Source organism: Calypte anna, chromosome 8 (assembly GCF_003957555.1).
Source record: "Calypte anna isolate BGI_N300 chromosome 8, bCalAnn1_v1.p, whole genome shotgun sequence".
NCBI lineage: Eukaryota > Metazoa > Chordata > Aves > Apodiformes > Trochilidae > Calypte > Calypte anna.
In genome coordinates, this window is record NC_044254.1 from 21,656,245 (window position 1) to 21,683,405 (window position 27,161).

General features: G+C 37.2%; 1 protein-coding gene across 4 annotated transcripts in view; it reads left to right on the forward strand.

Annotated features, from left to right (window-relative positions):
• Positions 1-27,161, forward strand: part of MAST2 (microtubule associated serine/threonine kinase 2) — a 202,771-nt gene that overhangs the window by 45,498 nt on the left and 130,112 nt on the right. The gene's annotated exons all lie outside the window — the stretch shown is intronic.

Consider the following 27,161-nt stretch of genomic DNA (forward strand, 5'->3'; position numbering starts at 1 on the left):
GAAAAAAAATGCAGAAACATAAATCTTTAAAGTTCAAGAAGCCATGCATTTGTGTTACCACTGATTTTGATTTCACAATGAAGTATTTGTAGTCTTAGTGTTTTCAGACATGATACTATATTGAAATTTTCTGGTTTGATGTAATTGTTTTGTGTCTTAGTTTGGGGCCTTTTCAGTGCTTGCCTTAAATTTCTATTTTCAGCAGTGGTTTTAATTTGACTGCATCAACAGCAAGAGAAAATACTCACATGACCTTGACATCTAAGTATTTATCTGATGGGGATTAAAAAAAGTTTAAGTACAGGCCTGTTCTCTAGAGGCAGGCAGATGCCTTGAAGCTTTATAGCATAAGTTCCTGGAAATGTCTGTGCTTTAAAACAAAGCATTAGTTCTTGGATATTTAATTTGGAATACTGGTTTGTTACTTAACAGCTGTGTAGAATTCAGTGAGCTGCAGACATCTTTGTGTGTTACAATTCTATATAATACTAATACGTATTTTCAGTTTGTTGTAGCAGTGTTTTTGCTGTCTATCAGATGTTCTGATATGAAATACAGCACCAGTAATGTATTAAAAAATAAGTTAAAATTCCCTGCATTCTAATCAAAGCAGAGAAATTCAGTTATAAATCCAATATTTGTTCCTCTGTTATGGTGTTAGGTACTGAAGTATATAGTAACTTTATCTCTGTCCCCTTTATGATGGGCTGATGTTAATTACAGCTGCAGATAATTAAGCCTAGAAATTAAGAATTTTTATATGAAGTGGGCATCTGAAGCAATGACTGAAGAGCTGGTCACAAGATGAACACCTAATTAAATGCAGTGAGTCCTGGGATTTTGGAGCTAGTTACATGTTTGCAGCTGTTTTAATATGCTTGTGGTATTGAAATACATTTCACAGATTAGAACAGCAGAAAGGTCTCTTGCCAGTATAATTAATCTCCTTTGAAGAATAGCTCTATTAAGAGATGAGTAGGTTTAGTAATGCAGAGTGTCATTTTAATATGCCAGCCTTGATTGCTAGAGCATTTAGTTCTTTTATTATTTGTTATAATACATTAGACAGATAGAGAGAAGTGGGAGTCTGGTACAGGAAAGACAGAATACTCAAAGCTGTGTGCATTGTTTCTACTCCCCCTTTTTGGCACTGTAGGTGTCAGTGGCTTTTCCTTTGCTAAGCTGCTTTGCTGGGATTCAGTGATGTGTTTGTTTACTTTCTAACCATTACTAACCACACAGATTACTTGCTGTGTTTAAATGGTATTCTTTTCAACTCTGAAAGTATATGCAAAGCAAAAAGATAAATTAACAGCAGCAAATCTATAGAAATTAGTTTGTGGCTTCTGAAATAGATAGCAAGGCTACTGACCAGCAACAACTCGGGAATTGGAAATGCATCAAATTATAGCATACTCAATTACATAAGCACTTTTTATTGTTAGAATCTTTCAGCTGATACATGTGTGATAGTCTGAATTACTGTGTCTGCACAGCAGTTGCCACCAGATCCTTGACTTGAGAAAGAAGCTTGGGCAGACTGAATGCTGAGCTCTGTCATCACAGAATGAAAGGTTGATCTGATTTGTGTCCCTTCTAAATATATGTGGGGATTTCAGAGGATGGCCTTCAGCTCATCATCTACTCTTAAGATGGATGGCTCTGATCCTGGTAGATTGAGTTCGGCTGAAAGAGTGTCCTATTTTAGGCTTCTTAATCCCTAAATTACCCAAGCAAGTGATCAAAGAAAAGACATAAAGCATCATTGTGGGCATCTTAGTGGTCTTTTCTGCTCTCAAGAATCTAACACAGTAAAAAGTAGAGAAACAGGGAGTGTGTATAAAAGAAACAAAAGAATAATGATGTAAAAAATTCTCTTATGACGTGGTTTGGAATTTTATGTATCTGGAATCTTAACCTGCAGGCACCTTGTAAAAACAATTAGAACTTGGACTGTGGCAGCTGATGTGAATAACCAGGAATATGGATGCATTCTTTTATAAAGAAAGGCATGAAGAGAATCAGGGTTAATTTATGGAAAAGAAAAAGCTGTGAAGAGAATGCTGTGATTATTGCAGGAGAGGTAGTTAGGGAGTGTCTTTCTTGAAAATACTTGTCTTGACAAAACTCAGTGTGAATGAAATTACAATGCCATAAGGTGTTAAGATTCCAGAGCTGGAACATTTATGAGTGGACAAGGGATAGTTTTCCCCCTCGTTTATTGTAAAGACATGGTGCTTAACTGGAGCACTACACTAATGCTGCTAATGCTGAATATGTATTTAAATTTTTGGAGAGAGATGTGGGGGTTTTTTTGTGTGTCTCTCACACTGCCCATTCAGCCTGATTTATTCTGGGTGTGGATTAGGCAATCCCAAGTGGAACGGGGAGAATGGGTGTCCTTGTGATGGTTCTTGGCTGGATAGTGATGTGTGTGTAGGAAACCTGGTGACTAAAACAGACTTCAATCTGTGGCATGTTATCTTTGTCCAAGTCCAGGTATACTTTTTAGATGCAGGAAGTAATATTTACTGCTTTATATCATAGGAATGGTTGAGTTGGAAGGGACCTTAAATATCATTGAGTTCCTGCATGGGCAGGGTCACCTCCTACTAGACCAGGTTGCTGGTCAAAGCCCCATCCAACCTGATCATCAGCATTTCAGGAATGGGGAAGCCAGAGCTTCTCTGGGCAACCTGGGCCAGGGTCTCACCACCCTCATAGTGAAGAAATTCTTCCTAATGTTTATCCTAAATGTCTCCTCTTCCAGTTCAAAGCCTTACCCCTCATCCTATCACTATGTCCTTACCCAGCTCTCTTGTAGGCCCCCTTCAGATACTGTAAGGCCACCATAGGGTCTCCCTGGAGCCTTTTCATCTAAGCCCTGACTGTTTATTTTCTGAACTTTCATTCCTTTGTTTTTAAAATTTCATTTTAGATATATTATGAATAGAATCAATTGTACCTAATATACAAACTTCCTGTAACAGTCCATTTCCCCTGTGCATGTTGCAATCAATGACTCAAGGATGTACTTCAAATCTGTATCATTCCTGGCTATCAAGAGGAGTTGCTAATTACCCAAACACACGTTTGTGGGTGAGACAACTCAGATACCTTTCACATCAATTTAAGGAGAATTAAATCCAGTGGTTGGTGTTGATAGTTTGCTGAGGGAGGCATTTGTGGTGCTCGTCTGCCATCTGCGGGTGGGCTGCTGTAAGAGACAGAAATAATACATTCCAAGGTCCAAGGAAGGTTTTGTAAACTGTTTTTAGAGATCCTGGTCATTGCATTTTACAGCACAGACAGTTTTTTCCTGGGATCATATTCCACAATAACCACTTCCTAATAACCTGGCCTATTTTTTTTTTGGCTGGAGTATAAATTAGCTTCATATTTTAATTCTTTTTCTGGTAACAGAGATGTTGGTTGGGATACTTATGAAAAAAAATTATGAAAAAAACCACGATTATTGTTTTTAAAAAGTTATTATTTGGAGCTAGTATATAAATCGTGGTTTGTAGTTTTTGGGTTAGAAGTTGTGTTGTCGGATTGTGTTTTGGTCCATGGCCTGCTAGGTGGTGCTGGAGCACCGGAGGTCTCAGTACAGAGAGCTGCGTTTCCAACACCGAGCTGAACAATGACACCAGTGCTAGAGGGCCAGCCTAAAGAAGGGATTGAGAGGTTTTCCTGTAGCCTGTGTCTAAAGGAGATCTTAATTCTGTGCTGATTGTCAGTGCGGTACAAAAATTAATAATTCAGAAGGCTTGATGAAGTGCAGTGGAACTGAAGTTCAAGCTTCTTTTTAATATGCTTCAAACCCCCTCCTGGTTATAGAAGAAAACTGTGTCTGGGTCTTACACTTAGTCCCCACTGCTTTAGTGGATTTACTGTTTATTATTTAGGATCTTCAATTTACACAGACTTCTGGGTAGTGGCTTTTAATCTCCCAGTGATGGGAGAAATAGGGAAGAAATAGGGTTTTGGAAATAGGGTCTTGGAAGAAATAGGGTTTGTAGTGGCTAGCAGGGATCTGACTAGCAAATTAAAGATTAGTTTGGAAAGCAAAATAGCTGATCTTTAACTTCACTCTCACCTTTCTGCTCGCCATGTGTGCTGGCAGTGAGGTGAATGCATACAGCTGAGACTCCTACAGCCTCACAAAAGAGTCAGATGTAATCTCTGTCTTTTCCTTGAAAAATACAATAGTGTTTGGGGAACAAATCATTAATGCCAGTTGTACATAGAGCTACCTCCTGTTGATAGACTGGATTCTTATTACAGAGGCAGACATTTAAATCAGATAAGAAAATTTAATTTACATTGGTGTCTTCTGAAGCACACAGCTGCTTGCATCCCAAAATATTTTGCCATAGCTAACTGTATTTTTAGTTTATATTTTAGGTGGTAACATGTTGAATATTTAAATGTTGCTGAATACAGCTGAAAATAATTTTGTCTAAGAATAATCATTAAAGTATTAGCTGAAAAAAGCCATAATTTGTTTTGGGGAGTAGAGAACTTTCAATACTTGGTGGCACAAGTAGAATTTTATGTTTTTATATTGTTAATAAAGCAGAAGATAGCATAAGGTATGATTGCATGAATGAATAGATTCATTCTATATGAATCTATTCATATAGAATCTATTCATTCACTCTATGAAGCCATGGAGTTTGTGTTTTGAAATAGCAGTTGTAATTGTAATAACCTGAGATGGGATTTCCTAAATTAGGACCATGTGAAGTTTCTGCATACTAATTACATACTAATTACAAATTTGCATTTACTTATACTGCAAAGTCCATGGGTAAATCTTTTAAGAGTTTGGGTGTGTAATCATTTTTTGAAAATGTGGCTGTAAGGATGGGCACAGAAGATAAATGTTGCCCAAAGAACTGAAGCAGTGTCCAGGCTTCACATTTGTTTGAAGGGATTGGGTTTGAGGCAAAAGCAGGGAGAAAGTTTTACACAGAGGGTTGAATGTATTGGCATGAGCTGTGTGATAGAACATGAAAGTAAGAACAAGGAATTTGTATCTGATAATGTGGAATGGTGGACAATAAGGCCTTTGCAAAGAGGTAAATGAGATTGTAAGCAGAAGAGCTTCTTTTGTTGTATTTAAGTATTCTGAGCATTGAGCAGTATTTAGATTGCTTGAAGGGACTTAACTTTGTCACAGATTTAAGGTGTTCCTGGTAGGAAAACTAAAATGCCTATGCTGTAATTGTGTGTTTCCATGATAAATTCAGGATACATGTTTCACAGTGGCACTCAAAATTGATAGTCCTAATATTTTTTTCACTGGTAAATTTAATTCTGAGTAGTTAATGTCTATCTGTGTAAAGAACAGGAAGTAATTATGATAAATTCTGTACTAAAGTTTTATTTTATATGTAGTGCATGTTACTTAAACACAGCATCTTGCTCTGAAGAAACTTCAGCATATTACTTAAATGCAGTCAGCATCTTTTTACTTACTTCAGTTAAGTGTATTCCATTTTACAGTGGACTCATTGGCTCAGAAGAGATTTTCATACTTGAAAGAAAATTTGAACAACCTTCTGTGTAACCTGAGGCTTGTCATTGTAGGAAATAAAATATGAATTCATAAAACTTGCCTTGTGATAATTGTTAGGCACTAGACTGTCAGTTTGAATGACTGCAGTTCTCATTATCTTCAGATGCTGCATGTTATTTTTTTTGTCTGTGAATATGTTGAATTGGTTTTTGGCACATGCAGTCAGTTCTGTTCCTGACAGCAGCACTATTGTAGGTGTAAAGTGAGAAACTGCTGTAGAGTGCATGGAAAATTAGCCTTTTTTTTTTGCTTGGGGAGCTGTGGGCAACTTAAAATATAAAGAATTATTCAGTCTGTCTTGCAAACACATTGTCACTGAGTGGGGCTTTGTTCTGTAAGACTGTTCTTTAATTCTTATTGGCCTCTATATAAAACTAGACAGATGTAGAAAAATCTAAAAAACCCTGTTTTTAAAATTTAAAATATTAAAAAATTGTCTGGCTTTTTTCAGATGTTTTTAGCAGGATTTTCCTTAGAAAGGCATTGTGAGATATTTGTGTTCAGGATTTTGATCTGGTTGCATTCTCTGGTAATGTTTCTGGTAACAGTTTCCTAGGATGTGGTTAATAGGAGGATTTGTTTGCCTAGATTTCAAACAACTTTGTTGCTGTGTTCCAGAAATGAAAACTGTTTTGAGCTTTAGGACATCTACAAAAATCCTCTGTAACTTCTGGGGAAGCAAAAGCTCGAGATGCTCTAGAAATTAGCAGCACATTATCCTCCATAGTTGGCTCCTCCATTTTTTTTCCTTTTTCCTTTTTCCTTTTTCCTTTTTCCTTTTTCCTTTTTCCTTTTTCCTTTTTCCTTTTTCCTTTTTCCTTTTTCCTTTTTCCTTTTCTATACTGTGCCATTCTGGTTTATCCAAGACATGCCCAAATAGTTCCAGCTCCAGTTCCAACTCAGAGGAAAATGGAAATACAGCAGTTTATACACTTTGCCTCTATGCCTCTGAACAGCTGCAGCTCAGAATCTTTCCTAAGAGTTAATCTACAATCCTTATTACCTTGAGATTACTAGAGAGGGAGAGGTGAAATCTCATGGCAGTGATAAGTGTAGCCCTGTAAGTGAAACATGGTGTTAAAACCTGGGATTTATGCAACAATCCTGACGGCTGAACTTTGATCAACTAAGATACAGAGAGGTGAAGTCATTTGGTCATCAATAGAACTGGGAGTAAAGTATACCTTAAAGTATACCTCACAGACTTTATGGAAAGCTCAGTTTATTGATGCATGGAAAATATTTGAAGCTCAAATGGATGGTGCTATGCAGTAACTTGTTACCTGAAGTTTTGTATCGTGTGCCTGGGTCATTCTCTTATTTTTGATTTTGTTAAAGATGTTATCTAGATTTCAAAGTCAATTGTTCAAAAGCCAGGAAATGCATTGATCTCTTACCTGGCTTTGCTGCATTATTATTGCTGATCTGAGCATTTCTGCAGGAATTGAGGATTTTATGCTCTTGCCTGGTGGGAACTGCAGAGTCCTTGTGCTGTGAGAACATGAGGTTATTACAGCAGCAAGATTCACTCAGAGTCAGTATTTGTAGTTCTTCCCTTTGTGAGCACAGACCAAGATAAATAATGGCCAGGCTGTTTTTTCAATGCTTTATTGTAGGATTAGATGAGGAGGATTCTTGTATTGTGGTCTTTCAGATTGATGAGAGTTGTGTTAATTGAAAAGTAGTTGTGGCCAGCTAAGTACGGGTAGTGCAGGATTTGCTGAGAGGGTATCTTAGGTGTTCAAACCAAACCAGCTTAACTAATCAGTCTTACTAGTAAATAGCATGAACAACTGACTGAGGTGCTTCCTGCTTTGGTTACTTATTGCAATGACCAAGTTTCCATGTAAAAAGAAAAAAGACTCTGTGTGCATCATGAATATAAAACACTGCCATGTTGAGACAACAGTGTGAGTATGCAAAAATGGATGTCAATATCAACTAAGTTATGGGCAAAGGGGAAATGTTTAGAGCAGAGGGCTGAAAGATGTACAGGGCTTCAGATCTCTCATAAAAGGATGAGAAATGTAATTAACCTAAAATAACCTTCAAAATAATTTTTGAGCCTGATAAATTAAGTGAGCTGTTGAGATAACCTAGTGAGAGATTTTAATTTTATACCTTAAATAATATCCTATTAAAATCCTCAAGATTTTGCTTTGTGATGGAATCCACTGGGACTGACATTTTCACAGTGACCTCATGATTCCCGAACATAGTTAATATATTTGGTGCCTATTTGAGGGGTAAGGACTAGGTTAATGGCAGCATTTGTTCTTTAAGTGCTTGAAGCCACAAGGCTCTAATTGAAGATATAACTGTTCAGAACTCATTACTTTAATGTGGTCATATGGTATAGTGACAGTAAAAGTAGTTACATTAGGAGCTCCTGTGGCAGGGTTCATACTTTGTCCATGAAAGCAAATTATTATATGAAACATGGAATTAAAGTTCTCTGCCTTAGGGTTTAAATAAAACATGAAACAGGTCTAATATGGTTTCTGTATTTGTCTTCACTATAAATTAGAAATATTTGCATACCTTTAGTATAAAGAATACTGCTACATGGATTGCGTACACAAGTTACAGTGCTTGCATTAGGTTTTTCACAAAAAGAGGTGAAGTTGGGTACTTTAGTTAGACACAACTTGCAAGGTATCCATCTAGGTACTTTGTTACATCTTTGTTTCAAATAGGAAAGCCTACAAAGGTACTTCTGGCAAATTTGCATCTCAAATTTTCTAAATATTGATAATTGAACTAATTTAACGATTGAGCTGTTGCCAAGGAAAATACTTGATGTGTTTATCACAGTGCCAAGAATCCAAGGGTTGAAGACAAAGGTCGTGATGTTCATTACTGCTTGAATTTCCGCAGCTGTTCTAACCTTGGTTGCCTGTTCACATCTCTGCATACTGGGCTGTCTCTAGCATGACAGGGATCACTTTTGGGATCCCTCCTGCCTGTTCGGATGTTCCTAAATTCTCCTTTTCTCCCTGTGTTCTCCCAGAAGTGTTTATTTTTAGTCTGTGGCTTCCTCTATCGCCAGGAAACAGGGAAAAACCCCTCCTTACAGTAAAAGTTACTTACTATTTGGTGATAGCCAGAAAAATGAATGTGCACTGCTTTGTGCACAAGTATCCTTCTGCTGTGCACACCTCCTTCATCCTTCACCGTAAATGCTTTGAGCTGTGGAGTGTTGGTCTGGGAATCTTAGTGTGAAAGCTGTAGAGTTTTGTGTTGTACTACAATTTTACTGCTGCTCAAAATTTACACAACTGTTTCTTATACAGTTACTAGTTCTGGTACAACCTTAATTTGTGTAGTATCTTTTTACTAAAGGAATGAGAGACTTTTGATCCATAAACTGTTTGCTTCTTCTCAAACCACACCATGCAATGTAAAATTAAGTTGGCTATAGTGCATATTATTAAATCTACTGGTAACTATTTGTTTGGTTTTAGGTAAGTTTGTGTTGTTTTGCCATAATAGTTGCCTTAATTTCAAAATAAAGTAAAATGTGGGATGTTACAAATTTGAAATGCATGCATTTATTAGGAAAAAAATCTAAGAACTTATTAGAACAGAATAGGCTAATGAAATAATTAGGTAAGTTTGTCAATATAAACTGGTGGGGGTTTGAAAGAAAAGAGGAGCAATTTGTAATCTGGACATGCATAACTAGCTGAATTGAGAGGAAAAGTACTGTGTTGACATTGTCGAATTGTATTGATCAGGCATCAGGATCAATCGTGATTAAAAAGGTAGCTATTTAAAATGGTATATTTGACAATGACATTTTTATTTTCTTTATGATTACTTGGCTGCTGACATTTTCTTGATGTAATTTACATACTGTGTTTAAAATATTGCTGTCTCAGATATAGTTGAATTGTAATGAAGCATAGAAAGAATATCAATCTTTTTAAAAATGAGAGGTGTTGAAAACAGGGACCCTGTTCCCTGTGGATTATTGTCAGACAAAGCTGTGGTTATTAACTTACCCTTGGAAAGTGTCAGGAATAGATAAATCCTGTTTAACTGGAGGGGGGGTGATTGGCTGTTAAACTCAGCCAAATGACATGATAGATACCCCTTACTGTTCTAATTGCAAAATTATTCTGTTTCTCCATAAGCAACAGGTAAACTGTTGCTCTTCAATCTCACTATAAATAGCAATAATTTCAAGGGAAATTCTTGTGGTGCCTAATTTCTTCAGTGCAGTGTGTCAATGATACACTCTTTCCTTTCCTATCTGATTTGTTTTCTGTCCCATTATTAGCAAGGCTTTTATCATCAGGCTTTTCCTACATTGTATGAAATCTCAATCCAAGAACATTCATAGACACCTATTAGTAATTGTTAGCTCCATTTTGCCTTGCAGATCAGGAATAGTTTGGGGGTTCAAAAGTAGATGATCAGTATTTTACATTCTGAAGTGAGCAGTGAAAGGTTGGTTGGACTCCATTTTGTGTCAAGCAAAATGGATAAAGTTGATTTAACTCCATTTCACTTAAGCTACATAATTGAGCTTATCCTTCTTGTTACAAGCTTCTGTTCTCTGTTGAATCCCTCAGTTCAGAGTAGTGGAAAACGTATAATTATGTTCACTACCCATAAGTATAATTATAACATTTTCTACTGTATGTTGTACATATAATGACTCGAATTCTATAAAATGCTCCAATTCTGACATAGCTGTGCTGAGGACTGGCTGTCTCATTTACATGCAGCTCTGTGTCCTGGTACTGTGCCTTCAAAGTATATGGGAAAGGTTAAAGAGGTTGGGATTGTGGCTGGCTGGTGCTGCATGTTTAAAGAACCTCCTCCCCACCCCCATTTGAAGCGGACAAAGCATCAGCAAGCAGCACAGACCACCTAAGTGTTGAAACTTGGATCTAATTAAGTAGTAGTAATCTGAGGCCTTTATTTCCCTCTGTACAATGAGGACAGGTGATACAGGCTGCTGAGGAGGGTTGGACAATGAAGGATGAAATGTTAGAGGGAGACTTCCAGTACTTCCATGTAGACTGGACATGTGCACTGGGACATGGTGAGAGCAGACCTTGCCTTAGCAAGGAGCCTGTGGAGAGGTAACACTGCTTTTATCCCTAGCAGTGCTCAGTTCTGGTTTTAAATATGTCAAAAAGCTACCCTAAAGGCTTCAGCTGGAATAATGGATGCAGAGCAAAAAATAGTAGTTTAAAAAAAACCCAAAATCACTAAGGTTGCTTTTGATTTCAAGAAGATGAACAGATTTAGAAAGAGAAAGCTTGTAGAAGAGCAAGGAACATGAGCTGAGAGGCCTGAATCTTCTTAGCCTCCATACAAGCTAGTTAGGGGCTTCCTTTTCAAGGCAGAGAAATGCATTGAAGGGTTAAAAGGAAAATGGAATGATTAGAAACCAAATAAAGGAGTTGTTACCTCGGTGAGCAAAAGGAAATAATGACATAGCTCTGAGTGTAATTTACCATTTGGTTTCATTAACACAATCTTTGAATACAGCAGCCTTGCCAAGTCATTCAGAGAGCCCTGGTAGTGCTGACCTCACTGTTCATACGTGGCTATTGCAGTTAAGTTTGTCATCAGTGGTTTTATATTTATTTCTAGGTCATCGACTAAAATGCTGAATAGTGTTATATGCATGTCTGTTCTCTTTACACAGAATGGTCATAGTCAGTAACAATTCTGACAGCTACTTATAAAAATTCAATTGATTGGCAGGTTCTTAACCTAGAAGTTTTTTGTTTCCTAGAGATTAATTTTTTTTTTCTTTAGAAAGAGATTTTACAGGCAAGTTAAAAGTTCTGAAGTTCTAAGTCTGATGGCTACATGTTTACTTTATCAGCAGAAGCAACGATTTAAACACCTCAGCCCTCATTTCCCCCACTCAAAATCAGCTAAGAGCTGGTCTCAGAAATTGCAGTGATTTATTTGTAACTTTATTTTTTCCCATGAAACTATCAACAACTGTTGTTACGTCTCCTTTTTCTTTAGTTGGAAAAGCTGATACAGGATTAAAATATTTATTTTGCTGGGGATTGATGTTATCCTAGCTGCTCTGAAACGTCCTGGATAATCTGCTTACTCCTTGATTCTTGTTTGCCCAGGTAGGAATGGGCTTTTCTTAACTTTTTTTCTGCTTTCTGTTGCAAAAGAAGCTTTGAAGGCAGTACTGGGGAGAAAAGGAGTCTGGGAAATTCAGGACCATGAGATAGGGAATAAACTGCTGCAATAAACTGATGATGCAGGTGCCTGATACCTTTGAGGAGTATTCAGAATCATGGTGCTGTTACTGTGTTTGTCTTTTGCCCATTGCAGCTTGCACTTTCATTTCAATGCTTTCTGCTTCAGTGATTTCAGAAAGAAACCATAGGAGACAGGGGTTTCTTCAGTTTTATTACCTGTTCTGGAAAGAACTTCTCCTTCCCTTGAATTCTGCCTTGACTGTACAGATTTGTGTTGTGCTATGAGATCATCCTTTCAATATAGGCTTGTTTATTTCACGACTTTGGCAGTTTTGGAAAGCTCCTTTCAATATTAAATCACCCACCTTTTGCCTTACAAGATTATTTTTCAGCATGGAACTGTGGCTTGCTACTGGTGATTGTCAGTGTTTCTTTCTTCTTTGAAGACCGAATGGTTTTGTAGAATTGAATTCTCTATTTTGTAATGTAGTTTCCTGCATTAATTAGTTTCTTTCTGGATCCTGACAGACTCAGTAGGATACCAGTCTTCTGAGAAGCTTCTTTTGTTGATGCATTTAGAAAAGGCTCTACTTGTTTTATGGAAATTATTTTTTTCTAGGGATGCTGCCAAGACTCAGAAGACCAAGAAATCTTACGGCTTTGTATTTGAGAGTAATCAAAGTGGTATCATCATCATTTTGTCTCTATAGAGATGGAACAGAGATGTAGATGAATATGTATTTTTGGCATTGGCTTTAACCAAAATTGCAAGTAGTGGTGTAAACTGCTGTGATTACCAGAAACATCAAGCAGTGTTAGGGAATCTGCAGTTGTTCCTTCTTTCCTGGTAACTTCTGAGCTGCTGGCCCATTTTCATACAGGCTTGAAAAAAAGTAGAAAGGTCAAAAATAATTTTGTGATTCCATGAGGATGGGAACAGAGTAGGAGGCACCCCTGACATGGTCTGAGAGAGGCAGTTCATTGTTTATTGTGGCTTGGCAGCACTGATTGACATTCAAATATGACAGCTCTTGATTAGCTGGGGGAGATGCTGTGTGAAATGGAGCCTTCCTTCTATAAGGACCATGGAGGGAACAAGCTGGAAAAAAGGCAAACTCAAGACTGTAGGAAACCATGTGACTTTAATTCTGTTGCTTGAGAAGCAGCTTGTTTATATTGCAGTACTGAAAGAATTTGACATTATTCTCTTTCCAGAAATACTGATGTTAGTGGGCAAGGTTAAATGGACAGCTTTTGAAACACTTCGAAACATGTAATGCTTCCCTGTTGCCAGTTTGACATATTACTGTTACTGTGGAAGGAATGGTGGAATGCTACTCCAGCAAACTGAAGATTTCTATGTGCTGCCTCTGCAGGGTTCTGTGGTTGTACCTAGCTGAGGCTGCACTGAAAGGTTAGCACAAGGAAGTGATGGGTGTCTTTCCTGGGCTGTAAATCTGACCTTTCAGAAAGCCTGGGAAGGAACATGGACAATTGGGTTGTGCTTATTGGAGCAGAGGATACTTGTGGCATCATCTGCAGTTTATTTCTTCGCTTTTCACTACTAAAGACATTAAAAAAATTAGTATTCTACAAGCTTGAAAGAGAAACTATTATCTAATTGGCTTTTGGTTAGGAGGATACTGATTTCTAGGTCAATGTAAAACAAATGAGCATTTCAGTTGAAGAGGAGCAGCTGTTCCAAAGCCCCTTTCCACAGTGCCTGGTTTTGTTAAGGATAATTATGTCTAATTTTAAATTATGATAGCTTTGAGTATTGAGCTTTGCCTTGTTACATCCACTAGCTCATTCTCCTTCATCAGTAAGAATGTTCCATCATGGAGCTGGGTTTCTGATTGGATTTATTTTTCTTAGCCTTTTGAATAATGAAGAGGAATACAGCTCTAAAGATGAGGTTTTCAGCACTTTTGTGCCAGTGTAACCATACTCACATTTTATTTTTCAGTGTCTCAAAATAGATACAGCGTTATCTGATTCCTGTGGTAAGACACTGCTAGGAAAATACATATTTATGTAAACAGGTAATATTTTTGTTCATCTTTTTAGCTTGAGAATGGAAATGTTAGACTGTAGTGCTAAAAAATCCAAGAAAGCTCTTGTCAGCCCTTGGAAGGAAACATATGCTAAAGATGTCCTGTGGATTACATACTGCTTATTTCAATTAACACATTGATATTCTCTGTCAGTTCCTGAGACAAAAACCCAGGTGACATTTCAAATGATGCATGAAAATGATATTTCAATCTTTCACTGATAAGCTTGTGTTTTTTCTAAAACAGAACAAAAGGTTTCAGCTGCTAAGCTTGATGTTATATTAGTAATTTAGTAGGATGTCTGAACACTTTAAAGAACACATCGTAAATATATTGATGTTGCAATGAAGCACATTTGCTTTTATGAAATGTTTGTTGCTGGATATGGCAGTATTGTAGTGTCATGCATAAGCAGTATCTGTTTGCATTGAATTTGGATTAAAATGTATCTATAACTCTCCAGACATGAATAATATCTGTTTTTTTCAATTTTTTACCTTCTAGCTTTATGGAAAGAAGTTGTCTTCACATACCTTTTAAAATAATGAATGTCACAATTTTCCTTTGAGAAACATTCTTTGAGGTTCTTGGTCAACATCTCTCACTGTCTTTTGTATCCTCTCCCCTGACTTAATGTAATAGATTCTGTTAAACAAAACTAAAAAAGATTGAGAGATTGCCAAATTATTATTATGCATCTGTTTTTTGAGGAAGAATAGCTTTCTAACAGAAAAAAACCCTCATAAAATGGGAGTTATGACACAGATCCTAGCATGAAGGATTTAAAAGGGGTATTTGTCATTGCACTGTAAATCTTGGAAATCCTGAATTGATTTGATCTTTTACTTTTCTTTCAGTTCTTGCTCTAATTTTGTGGATGAATGTTGGGAAAAAGGAGTATCTATAAAAAAACCAAGCTTTTAACTTGTCTTGTATTTTAAGGAAAGGACAAAATTGTGAGAAATGAACAGCAAAATTTTGTCTAGGACCAAAAAAGGAAGAATAAAAATCTGGTAATCCATCAGTGAAAAACTGCTGTGAGGTGTCTTGCTAGATATCAAAGTAAGCTTAGTCTGGTGTGGAGAAGGAGGCCAGGGGAGAGTAGATTCCTCTAACTCCAGATGATTTACCTTTTCATCTTCAAGTGTGTATTTCAGAGGTACTATTTGAAGATACATCATGTTGGTCTTAAGCAGACAAAATGGTGCAATCTTTGGAGATTTGTCCAAGCACTTTAATGTCAGCTGGAAACCAAAGTGAAATTCAAGGTGTACGGAAATGAATTCCATGTGGATTGAATTGGAAAAATATAGTTATTGCTGTAGACTCTGTTCTGAGCAGAATAATTAAGGAAAAATTAGTTGTTAACTTTCATGGCTTTTTTACTAGTGGCTCGGTTGACAGTCTAATTCCTTATTTTACATATTATGCTAGTATAATAGAAGAGATTCCTTGTTTTGCAAAGCATCAAGTGTTTGTTCTGAAGAACTGAATGTCCAAAATGACACCTTCCATATGTACAAGTGAGAAGAAAATACAGTGAAATACAGCTTGATATAATTTCATACCTCTGCAATTTCTTGTCCATAAAACTGTAACTCTGTAAAAGAAATGCTATCTCAATGTAAAAGTTATCTAGCTTGAACTTTGAAGTCAAATGTGGCTTTATTGGTGCCAGTAAGAACTGGAAGCAGAGTTTACAGATTGAGTTTACAGAACAGGCAAATGTGTGAACCTCTGCTGCTGCAGGGAGGCTGCAGGGAGGGTGTTGGTAGCCAGGGAGAGTGGAAGAACAGAAGAGAATAGTTGAAAATCTGTAGAGTAGAATTTCCAGGGTATTTCTGTGTGTGTGCTTGCATGAGATAGGAGGTATATACATAATTTGTAGCTTTTATGAAACTAGTTTCTGTGTCAAAGTAGCTCCTGTGCTAACTGGGTTCAATGATGTCTTTCCTTCAGGAGTGAAACTACAGTTTTTCTTTCCATAGTCTTTTCACTACACATCAATACTTTTCATGAGGGAAGCACACACAGGGGTTGGTATTAGGTTCTTGAGCTTTGTTTTTGTTGCCATTCTGATTAGAGGTATTCACTGCTGCTTTTAAAGTCCCAATGTCTCTAAAGAATGAGGGTTGTCTTAAAGTAAAAGATTGCTGGTTTGATTATATCATCTAAATATTTACTAAACAGATATTATATTCCCTCAGCTTGAAATTTGCAGCAGATACTGAAAAAGAGTTGTCTGCTTTTTGCAGTAAGTGTTTCTTTTAAAAACGGTGTTTGAAATGTAGCATCAGAGAAGCTTGTTTCCATTCTCTTCTAATGGCAGTTCAAGAATGTTTGCATGGTGAATTCAACATCTTCTGTAAATATTAAAGCTTAGGTGGCGATTCCTTTCCAAAGATGTTACCTTTCAAAGGGGATTGAGCCAAGGAACTTGCTTCGTGCTTGGAAGCTGCTATCTCTTCTGAATATGCCTTCTCTGGTACACTGTGAAAACAGTTGGGTCTGTAGATGAATGAACTCTTTCCTCCTCCCTTGTTGGCAGCAAATTTACATCTATATGGCAGGGTGGGTGTGCTGCCTCTCAGAATGGATTCAGTGTGGGGGATGGGGCATTCCTGCCCGGGAAGCTAAACCTAACAAACTGGGAACAGAAAACTCAATGTGAAAGCCTGATTATTCTGTAAATCTTGAGGCTTTTAGACTTTTTTCGGAATTTCTTCTCCCTGGGACCAAGCCTTATAAGTGAGTTTGCCGTGGTTCAGAATGAGTTCCTGTTATGGTTCAGTGTTAGTGCACAGCTTTGCTCCAAAGGTCTGAGTTTATCATACTGAATCTTGTCAACAGGCAGGAAATCCAGAAGTTCAGACAAGCTGTCAGGCGAGTTTCCTTAGGCTGACTGCCAAGTTATTTTATTTATATATTTATTTAAAAACAAGCTAGCTCATCAGCCTTCCTTATTTCAATAGCCTGTCAGTTTTTCTAAAAGGGACATGTCTTTAAATCTCCAGATAAACATAGTTTGATCAAAATAAATAAATAAATAACCCCCAAACACATTTCGGATTGACAGTGAAACATTTGGCTCATTTTGGTTGCAGAGACAAATGTTACCAAAGACTTTAAAATTTCCATTGAAATTGCCAGCTGATAATATTTTGGAAAGTGATCTTTTTTTTATTTCCCTAGCAGATGATATCTTATGTAAGGAAATGTTATATCTTTAAGGTTTGCCACAAGTTGATGTTCTGTTGTTTTTAATTTTGACTAAATAGAGGGGGAATATGAATTATGAAAAATGTCAGTTTTTACTCAGTATTTTAGATCAGGGAATTGTTCTTTTTAAAGTTCCTTGATAATAAAACTATGCACTAAAAAGCATTACATCTTGTTGCAGACAACTGAAAAGCTGCTGGTTTATTTTGGCTTATTTTGGTTGGGAGTACTTTGTATGGCAGAGAATGAACGGGTCCTGCTCGTTGATCATCCTATGGTGGAAATTGATGTCCTCACCCTGTCTCCTGTGATGGGGTCCCAGTCGTGTTCTGAGAATTTCTGGTGTTTCTGTAGTCAGTCCTAAATGTCACAGTTGAGTTAATACCTTTCTTAAGTTGTCAGTGGAAGTGGACTCAGACATCTCATGGTACCAGTTCACGGTGTTCAACTCCTGAATTCACTTAAGCTGTACTAGAGAGTACACAGATTTCTGATCCACAGTCTAATGATCTGATTGCTAAGATAACATTTACTGGTAAGATGGCAGGATCCCAAAAACTTGAAAGGAGTGGGAAGTCATAGCTAAATTAATTGCTCTCCTCTTCATATTTTATTTTAATTCTTAATAAACTGGCTAAATTTTTTCCATTAGTGTTGAGTGATTTCTGAAATATGCCTGAAGTTTCATTTCTAATTTAAGATAAGTAGAAGGTATTTTATATTTAGGATATATAGTACAACAAACAAACTGAACACAGCTTGAAGATGAGCTGTGTGATTCTACACAGATACTTCTTTGTGTGTATGTATATGTGCATTCTCATGTATTAGATACAGACTCCTGATCTCCCTTTGCAGTTGCTTTGGTAACTATAAAATGTGAACAATGAGATTACAGCATATTAACAATTTTTCAATTATTTTTTTGTAAAATGTAGTGTTCATAGATACAATTACACCACTTCATGGACACTTCCTCTGGTTATTGCTCTCCTGATTGTGTGATTGGGAGGCCTTTGGTCATCTTCCACTGATGGTATTCAGAGACCTGTGAGCTACAGAATGAGACAGAATTGTTGCTTTGATTATACTGAAGTTAATGGATGGAAAACCCCAGTCTTTTGCACAGTTATTGAAACTGTTATAACCTTTCAGATTTTTCTTCTACAAGACAGAAGAGTAATAGATTTTGGTAGCAGGCAGGAGGATAAGGTCTGAATCAGCATTGATGAGAAGAGATTTCTTCTTACCTATTCTTGAAACCAGTGAAGTGTTTTGGGAGTCTGAGTATCTTTTATGAGTACGTAATATGAAGAGAAGGTGTTGACCAAACCTAAATGGAGACCATTCCTACAGCTGATGTGCCTTCTGGCACATGAATAGAGAGTGATTGGCCCAACAGATTTTCCACCATTTTGCAGAGAGAGGTAGGCTTCATTATTGTCTAGAGTGTAAGGAATAAAATTCCAGGTCCTCATAATATTCTTGTTGTCTTTCTTGTGATAGTTAAAGGAGATTGAGTTCTCAGAGTCACTTAACTATGACCTTTTTCTGCCCTGGAAACATTAATTTTGGATCTTTTCATTTTATCAATACTTATCTTAAAATATAGGTAATATAGATGATCTTTCTCTAATGATCTTATTAATATCTTTCACAGAGACAATACCACTCACTTATGACATTTAAGTTCCTTTGGTCTGTTCATGGATTAAATGAACTGACATAGCTATCGCTCTGTTTTTTGAATTATTTTTCATAGAATCATAGAATTGGCTGGGTTGGAAGGGACCTCAGAGATCATCAAGTCCAACCCTTGATCCACCACTGCTGCAGTTCCCAGCCCATGGCACTGAGTGCCACATCCAGTCTCTTTTTAAATATCTCCAGGGATGGAGAATCCACTACTTCCCTGGGCAGCCCATTCCAATGTCTGATCACCCTCTCCGTAAAGAAATTCTTTCTAATCTCCAACCTAAACCTTCCCTGGCACAACTTGAGCCCGTGCCCTCTTGTCTTGCTGAGAGTTGCCTGGGAAAAGAGACCAACCCCTCCCTGGCTCCAACCTCCTTTCAGGGAGTTGTAGAGAGTAATGAGGTCTCCCCTGAGCCTCCTCTTCTCCAGGCTGAACACCCCCAGCTCCCTCAGCCCCTCCTCATAGGGTCTGTGCTCGAGTCCCTTCACCAGCCTTGTTGCCCTCCTTTGGACCTGCTCCAGCACCTCAGTGTCCTTCCTGAACTGAGGGGCCCAGAACTGAACACAGTACTTGAGGTGTGGCCTCACCAGGGGCAGAATCACTTCCCTGGACCTGTTGGCCACACTGTTCCTGATCCAGGCCAGGATGCCATTGGCCTTCTTGGCTACCTGGGCACACTGCTGGCTCTGTTACCCCTCATTCCTTTGTGGAGTTGCTGCCTTTTAGGATGCAAGACACTGTTGTCTCCAGCACGCACCTTTTTGCTTTCTACCTAAACAAAAACCTAAGCTAATGGGCTCACTCAGGATAATAATTCTATCTGTAGTAGCAGGTGTCTAAGGCAGAGTCTCTTTCCAGATGAGTTTTAGCTGTTTGTCTCTGGGTTGTCTTTGGCTTTTTCTGTTTTAAGAGTTCTTGGCTGATTCTTCAATGATTTGTCCAGAGGCTTTTAGCCATGCTCATGGGGTTATTTCAGCCTTTTACAGCAAACAGCAGCCCAGTGTGACTGTTGTGTAAGGCAATACCTCATTTTGTTTCTTTGAGAATTGCTCTTAGCCTCATTTAATTCATCCTAGGATTGGCAAGCTGATAAACTGTTCTTAGCTATTTATCAGCCTAACTATGGTAGGAACACACTTACTGGAAGTTCACGGCTCTTTCCATTTCTTGATGTCTTCAAATAATTAAGAAATCATCAAGAAATCATGTCTCTCAGAGAGAAAGCTGAAGCCAAACAGGAATTGTTTGGATTTTGTCCAAATGATCCCAGTACCAGATACTGTAATCCTCAAAGGATTCAAATATTACATGACCTCCTTCTTTTGAATTGTTCTTCTGATAAACAGCTATTTTATTAGACCCTTTCTAAATGCTTCCTGTTTATGAAAACTGTTTGAGAAATTTGTTTTATAATTAACTTTTTATATAATTAATAAAACACACTTTGTGTACTTCATTTTAAGTAATGTATCTTGTAATGAAATGCCTTACACAAATCCATTCTCATCTTTCATTGAAGGCTTATCTGCAGACCTTTCAATATGTTAAAATGAATGTCCAAGGATTTAATCTCTTGATGAAATGACAGATAAATTTCAAAAGGTATTTCATAAGAAAAAATTTCCATGTCAGTTGATTTTAAATTCCATTTATCCTTTGCTTGATTCAGTGTGGTACCAAATATTTTTTCTACCCTCTTTTATTATTGCTTTTTCTGTGGTATGTTTTGTTGAAGGAAGAAAAAGGGAGAGTGGATGAGTGTTAATAGTTAAGTAGGAGGGAATAAAGGTGCTCACCATATTTGGGATCTCGTTGGTGGTGGTTTTTGATCTGACATTTTAAGAATTATTTGCTCTGAAGAAGGGAAGAAGCAAAGGAAGACAGAGGCAAAATCATGCCTGCTATTTTGCAGCAGTCCTGATTGGCTTCTCTACCCGAGAAACAGGGTAAATGTGGCAGGCAGCCAAGTTGAAAACGTTCTCCCCGAGAAAGCTTGAAATTTGGAAGAGAACAGATGATTCTCGTGGTATTTTGAGACTTGTGCCAGCCTCAATCAATTATAAGTCACTTGTGAAGACGTTTTGAGAATTGGCAACATCTGAATATTAAGGTAAATAATCCAGGGAGGATGCGGTGCGTACGTGTTGATGAGAATGTGTTCAGTTACATTATAGAAATAAGTGAGGTTTTATTTGTGTGTGGAATCAAGCTTAAACGTTTTCATGTAATGGTTGATTTAGGAGGAAAATACAATGTGAATGGTCTTGCATAACTTATAAATCCCCGATTACTCTCACAGTGTGTTGTTTAATACTAGTGGCCTAAGAAGAAGGAAGATCAGTGATCCTATTAGTGCATGGCCTAATATAAATTTTCCTAAAATTGATTATACACTAAATACAAAATGCATGTAGTCTGAGTATGCATGCCAAAATGCTTTGTTTCTGTGGGATTTTTACTTAAAAATAGAATTTGTTTGAGATTGGTATCTGGTAAGTCAAGTTGTACTCTTTGGAGTACTCTTTTCTGAGGAAACTGATGGCAAAATGCAGGAAGCAGTCTGGAAACACATTATAAGTATTATTACAGTGAAGAAATACAATTTATATTTCAGTTTGCTTTTAAACAGAGCTTTTTATGTTGCCATTCTCCTTGGTGACATGTCCTGAAGTTCTCATGCAGAGTTTTGCGTGCAGCTTGATGTTTCCCAGTTACATTTGCAAAAGAAGATCCTGTTCCTTTAAAATCAAGTGGCTCATTGAGTTGTTTTTACTAGCGCGCTGCTTTTTATATGGTACAGTATACTCCATGCAAATGAGCTGCCTGCTCAGCCTCTGTGTGGCTGCTTGCCCTGTTGGGGAGCTCACAAAGACTCCGCAGACCTAATTCAGCATTCAGTTGTTTAAAACGGCAGATGGAAGGAGGAATCGGCAAGATGAGGATTTATTAGCTACTCACAATAAAAGACCACACTCGCTCCCCGGAGGATCAGAAAAAGCCTGGTGAATGGGATTGAGCTGTATCTGCTTTCAGCTGACTTTACAATGATGTGTTTAGCTCATGTGACTCGGTCACTTAGCATGAAGATCAGCTAGAGATTTCCATGTAAATATATATTCCTTTAAGCACCACCAACCTGTGTGCTTGTGTTGAGACTTTTTTTGGTTTGCAGCTGTCATAACTGTGGGAACAGGAACACTTCCTCAAGCTGTGGTAGGCAGCCTACGGTTTGGGCTCTCATTGTTGTTGCATTTGAACACTTCAGGATGTCTGGCTGAAATCCCCTCATAAACACAGCTTTTGATGAAGTTTGATTTTTTTGTTTGTTTTTTTAAAAATTTATCTTGTGAAATCCTTCAGAGGCTGAAGTTAGGTTGTTTTTAAATGCAGCATTTATTTTCAGAAGTTATAAATAGACTCTTCCTAAGCTTTTGTCAAGAGATGAAATCTGTTGCTTTAGCTTTCTGCTAAAAAAATTGAAGGTCATTGCGGCAGTAGGGTGTTCTTTATATTCGAAATATTTTCTTTTTTCCTTTCCAGTATAGAAAGGGCAAGTGTAGGACAAAGGGTCCTTGACATGCTCGGTAATTTAAATAATGGTGGGATGAATATACTTAGATTTTTATGTTTATTGAAATGGTGCTTGGTATAGCTAGAAGTTTTATTGTTTATTTTTCAAGCTAGGCTAACAGCTCCTTTTAGGATGTGCCTGGAATACTGTACATAAAGGGGTAAAGCCTTTTTTGACCTTGCTGGAGTTGTCTCTTTGAAGATAGCCGGAAAACAGAAACTGCAGGGACAGACTGGAAAAGCCTTAGCTGAGCTGCGCTTTTTTTCCATATTTTTGTTTTGCCTTTTTGCCATGGATGACAAAGAAGGAAGGGCTCCTTAAGACAGCTCTGTCAGTGCTGAATAGATGAATGAATTCTTAAATGTTCAGAACTTGCAACATGTGTTCCAGACCCTTCCGTGTGTAAGAGTCGCAAGATCTCAGCAATGAACTAAAGAATGTGCCGTGTCTGCTGCTCCGAGGAGCCACAGCACACCCCAGAGATAGCAGAGACAAAAGAATGTGCAACAGTATCTGAAGAATCTGACACTGGCTTTGTCCTACAAAGGAGTAAAGGAATTTTTCAAATTTTGGAAAAATAAAATTTCTATTTCATCATAGTGAGGTTTTTCTGCGTTTTAAACAGTGCTGCATCCCCTGTGTCCACAGAATTGATTTTTTTAGTTAAGTATGACTCTGTGTTTTTTAAAGGAAATGTGACCTGGATTTTGGGAGCTTATTATAAACAGTAACTGAAGGCAGCTGTTGTAGTTTACTGATCCCTCAGAACAGCTCAAGTAAATGGAAATAAAGCAAAAATAGGTAGAATCTGAATTAAATTCCACTTTTTGGCCTGACGCAGAGTTGTAGATTATTACGTATTTCTAGACAGTTGTGTATATGAGGGGAATGAGGCACCCAACCTTGAAAAAATTTAGGAAAGTCAAACATTTTTTTCCAATGTGACCTGCTAAATCTGCCTCAAAAGGAGCAGGCAAAATTACATACAGATAGTCAGAGACCGTGGCTGCAGTTCTTCATGACAGGCAAGTGAAAGACCACGTCCTATTTTTAGGACGGAGTGGGGGTGGGAGGGGGAGAAAAGTTTGAAAATAATGGACTTCTTTAACAGTTAGAGAGCAAAGCTAGCCAGAAGCAAGTGAGCTTTAGCAGGAATTTGTGATCAGCAGAGTTGAAATATGGATGATTCAAGTATTCTGCGAAGAAGAGGGCTGCAGGTAAGTTTAACTTCAGTCTATTTCTTTTTTTTCCTGCTTGCAATGTCGACAATCTCGTAAAAATGCTGACAATCCTTTGGAGTCAGTCAGGTTGACTGAGAACATAACAGCAATGATAGAATTTTTGGTTTTGTGTTTCCATCTAGTGTCTATTTTATTAATTAAAAGTTGGACTTTGTACAAAGTAATAAAATCGTTTGTTATTTTCTTGGTTTATATCCAATAGTCTTGTGAATATTATTATGGAAAGAAGCGAAGTCTAAACTATGAAGCTTGCCTTAATTTTGAAAGTTCCCTTTTACAGATACTTATAAAAATCTGTAACTAACTTTTCAGACCTGCCCCAGAGTAGCCATTTTAGTTAAGCATTATTTAGAAATTAAATGCCAAAGCAGAGTGGATATTCTCATTTATTTTAGAGCTATGCTTGTTTATTACTTCAAATGTACAGTAATTCAAAACCAAAATGCAGTTTGACAATGCAAACAGTATTTAGATTTTGTTACCAACAACTTTCATTAAGCTCTCATAAATACTTCTGGAATTTGTTTGAACTTTAACATGCTATTCAAGTTTTATTTTATAGTGGTGCTGTGGAAGCTTTATTCTTTTGCTATAGTATAACAGAGGTGGTAATCTGTGTGATTGAACTGATTCTTATGGACTAAAACAGCTGGAAGAGAGTGAGCTGCAAAATCTTGTGTGAGCTGAGCATGGAATAAATTCTTGCTTGAAAGCACCCTGTTCCTTTTCTTTGCTTTGTGACGGGATATAGCCTATTACATACTTGCTAGGATAAGTAATTGTTTATAGACCATGGACCTTGCCTATTAAAACAAAAGGACAGACATGGTTAATTTAGCTTCCTTTGAGGGAATTAAATTTACCACTTTTACATACTACCATTCATGTCTTATGCATGCTTTAAGGCAGCTACAGAATCACAGAGTTATAGCTGCATTATCTGAGTAGATTCTATGTCTCACTTTTTAATATTTTGTGTATATTTTGATCTTACTGTAGTAGCTTGACACAATGTGCTGCTTCTAATGTGGTGACAGTGTTCATGGTAGTACATATACTCATCATAAACACAGCTATGTATATTTTTTGTATAATGGAATATATATAGGAATAATTATGATTGGATTTGGATAAACTGATGTTAATTTTAAACATATTCGACCATTCAGGGCTTCATATCTAAAAAAAAAATGTTTCTGACCATAGATAATAGAAATTTTTCAAGCCCTACATACTGATTATTTAGAGCTTTCCTGAGCCCAGAATTTCTCTGGGAGGCTGTATCTGTTTGACACGCAGGGGAGTGGTTTTCATGGTGTTGCTTCAGGGGGAGTATTGGAAAAGGAAGGGAAGGAGCCCAGATGATTCCCATTGTCAGCAGAAGACATGCAGGGAAAGGGACTGCATTTCCCTGTGCTAAATGTACAGGATGGTGGAATTTGATAATTTTAGTCGTCTTTAGCAGTTACTGTTGATATATGGTGGTGTAAACACTTGGATAGGTTTATATAAATAGTATCTACATCAAAACCACTTTGGGAACTAAGAAAATATGCTATAAGCACATCAAGAAGTAAGGCAGATGATTAAGTCAAAAAGGATGTTAATGTTGGATTTTTTCCCTTGTATTTTGGAGTAGATCTTTTAGATGAAATTTTGGCTCGGACAAGTGATTAATTTATTGAAAACTTAATCAGGAAAAATTAAAAAACATTTGGTTTATGCTGACACTGTCCATTTATTCTGATTTATTTGGGGTGATGAATGCTAATATTTTGGAAAGCCAGTGATGAAAAAATTACTTTGCAAGTTCAAACTGGATGTTGATGACTTTTAAAATGAACATCACAGCCTAAATTAGAGCCTCTAATCCAAATTCTCCACTCAAAGCATCACAAATTCCAAAGTTAGATCAGGTTACTGAAGGTCTTATCCAGACTGTTTTTGAGTATTTTGAGTGATGGAGATTTTGCAGACTTTCTTGGCACCCGTTCTGGTGCTTAATCACTTGTGCTGTGAAAATATTGTTTCCTTTATATTTTGATATAGAAGAACACTTTACACAACCTAATATTTCATTTAGTATTTACAAGTCACCTTACTGTTTCATGTAGTATTTACAAATTGACTACTGAAGATTGACTGAGATGATTTTTTTTTCTCTTTTATCCCCATACCTGGTGTTTCTGTTTTAGCTTTATATAGGTTTGGTTTCTTGTTTGCTTATTTACTTGGTTTTTAATTTTTTTTCCTATTTTTTGCACAGTTGATTTAGACTTGTATTGATGGGCTTTGCTGAGGCTGCCATGTTGTAAGAGTTTTGTTCTTTTTTATTTTAATATCTTCCTGGTCATTTGGCATCTTATACAGTAGAATTCTTTTTAATTTTTGGTGATGTTTCAGTTTTCCTTCTCTTCTCTTTCCCTCTTCTGCATCCTGCAACTGAGTTCTCAGTATAAAGACAATTAACATTCCTCTTTCCTTTTTGGTATTATTCCTACTCAATAACAAAACCAGACCATTTTCAATGGTCACCTGTTCAAGGACCTGCTTTTCATGACTTTCAGGCTTCTTTGTACTCATTTCTCATGCATGTCTTACTCTTTTCAAAACCTATTATTTTTTTCCCTGTTAAATAAACCATTCACCATCACCAGTTCTTCCTGTTCTTAAACAAATGTATCCATGTTTTCCTATTACCTGAAATATACTTGATATCACTACTGTAATACTTTCTATTTTCTCTGGGAAATCTCTTCTGCAATGATCCCTGCAGTAAATATCAATATAGTAGTGTAAGGAGATAACATCAAGGAACAGGAATTGTTCCTGCAGGCAAATGCAATATATTGATGCATGGTCTGTCTGTATCATCTTGCTCATTTGTTCTGTCTGTTGTTCCATCCTGTTTGGTGTCACAGATTTGGTTGACAAATTTGTACCAGTGGAATATGTGGAAATGAAGATCCAGAGGCAAATAATTTGTTCTGTGTATATGTAAATATGTGTACATACAAATATATGCACACACACAGAGTATGGCACAGTCTGATGCAGCTGTGTAGTAGTATTGACACAACGCTGAGCAAGTGCTTCTAATAATGGAATATTATTTAATTTTTAGTCTTTCATTCTAGCTAATGAACTTGGACTATTGGCATAAGTTACTGCTTGGGGGCAAGTGATAATGCAGGTGGTGGAGCTGCTTTTGATGGATTGGGCAGAGATCTGTTAAGATCTATTATTTTAGTTATTTGTGGTGATGTAAACTACATCAGGGATACTAACTACAAATGTGACAAGGCCACCTAGGTTTGTTATTGTTTCCTATAGCTGTGCATCCTTTGCTGGTGGGTTTTTTCAGCTGTAAAATAGTAATACCCTGTGGAGATGAGTTTGTGTTTTGAACACCACCTTGAACTAGAAATTTGTGCTTTTTTTCTTTTTTCATTGCAGTAGCTGCTGCACATATGCTTTTCCTCTTCTCACACATGCATGAAATTAGAGCTTCTATCCCCAAAATCTGTACCAGTAAGTGCAAGTGAGAAAAGAAATGGTGTGTGTGATATTCCAAATTTCAGTATCTGAAAGCAGTATTAAGATGTGGT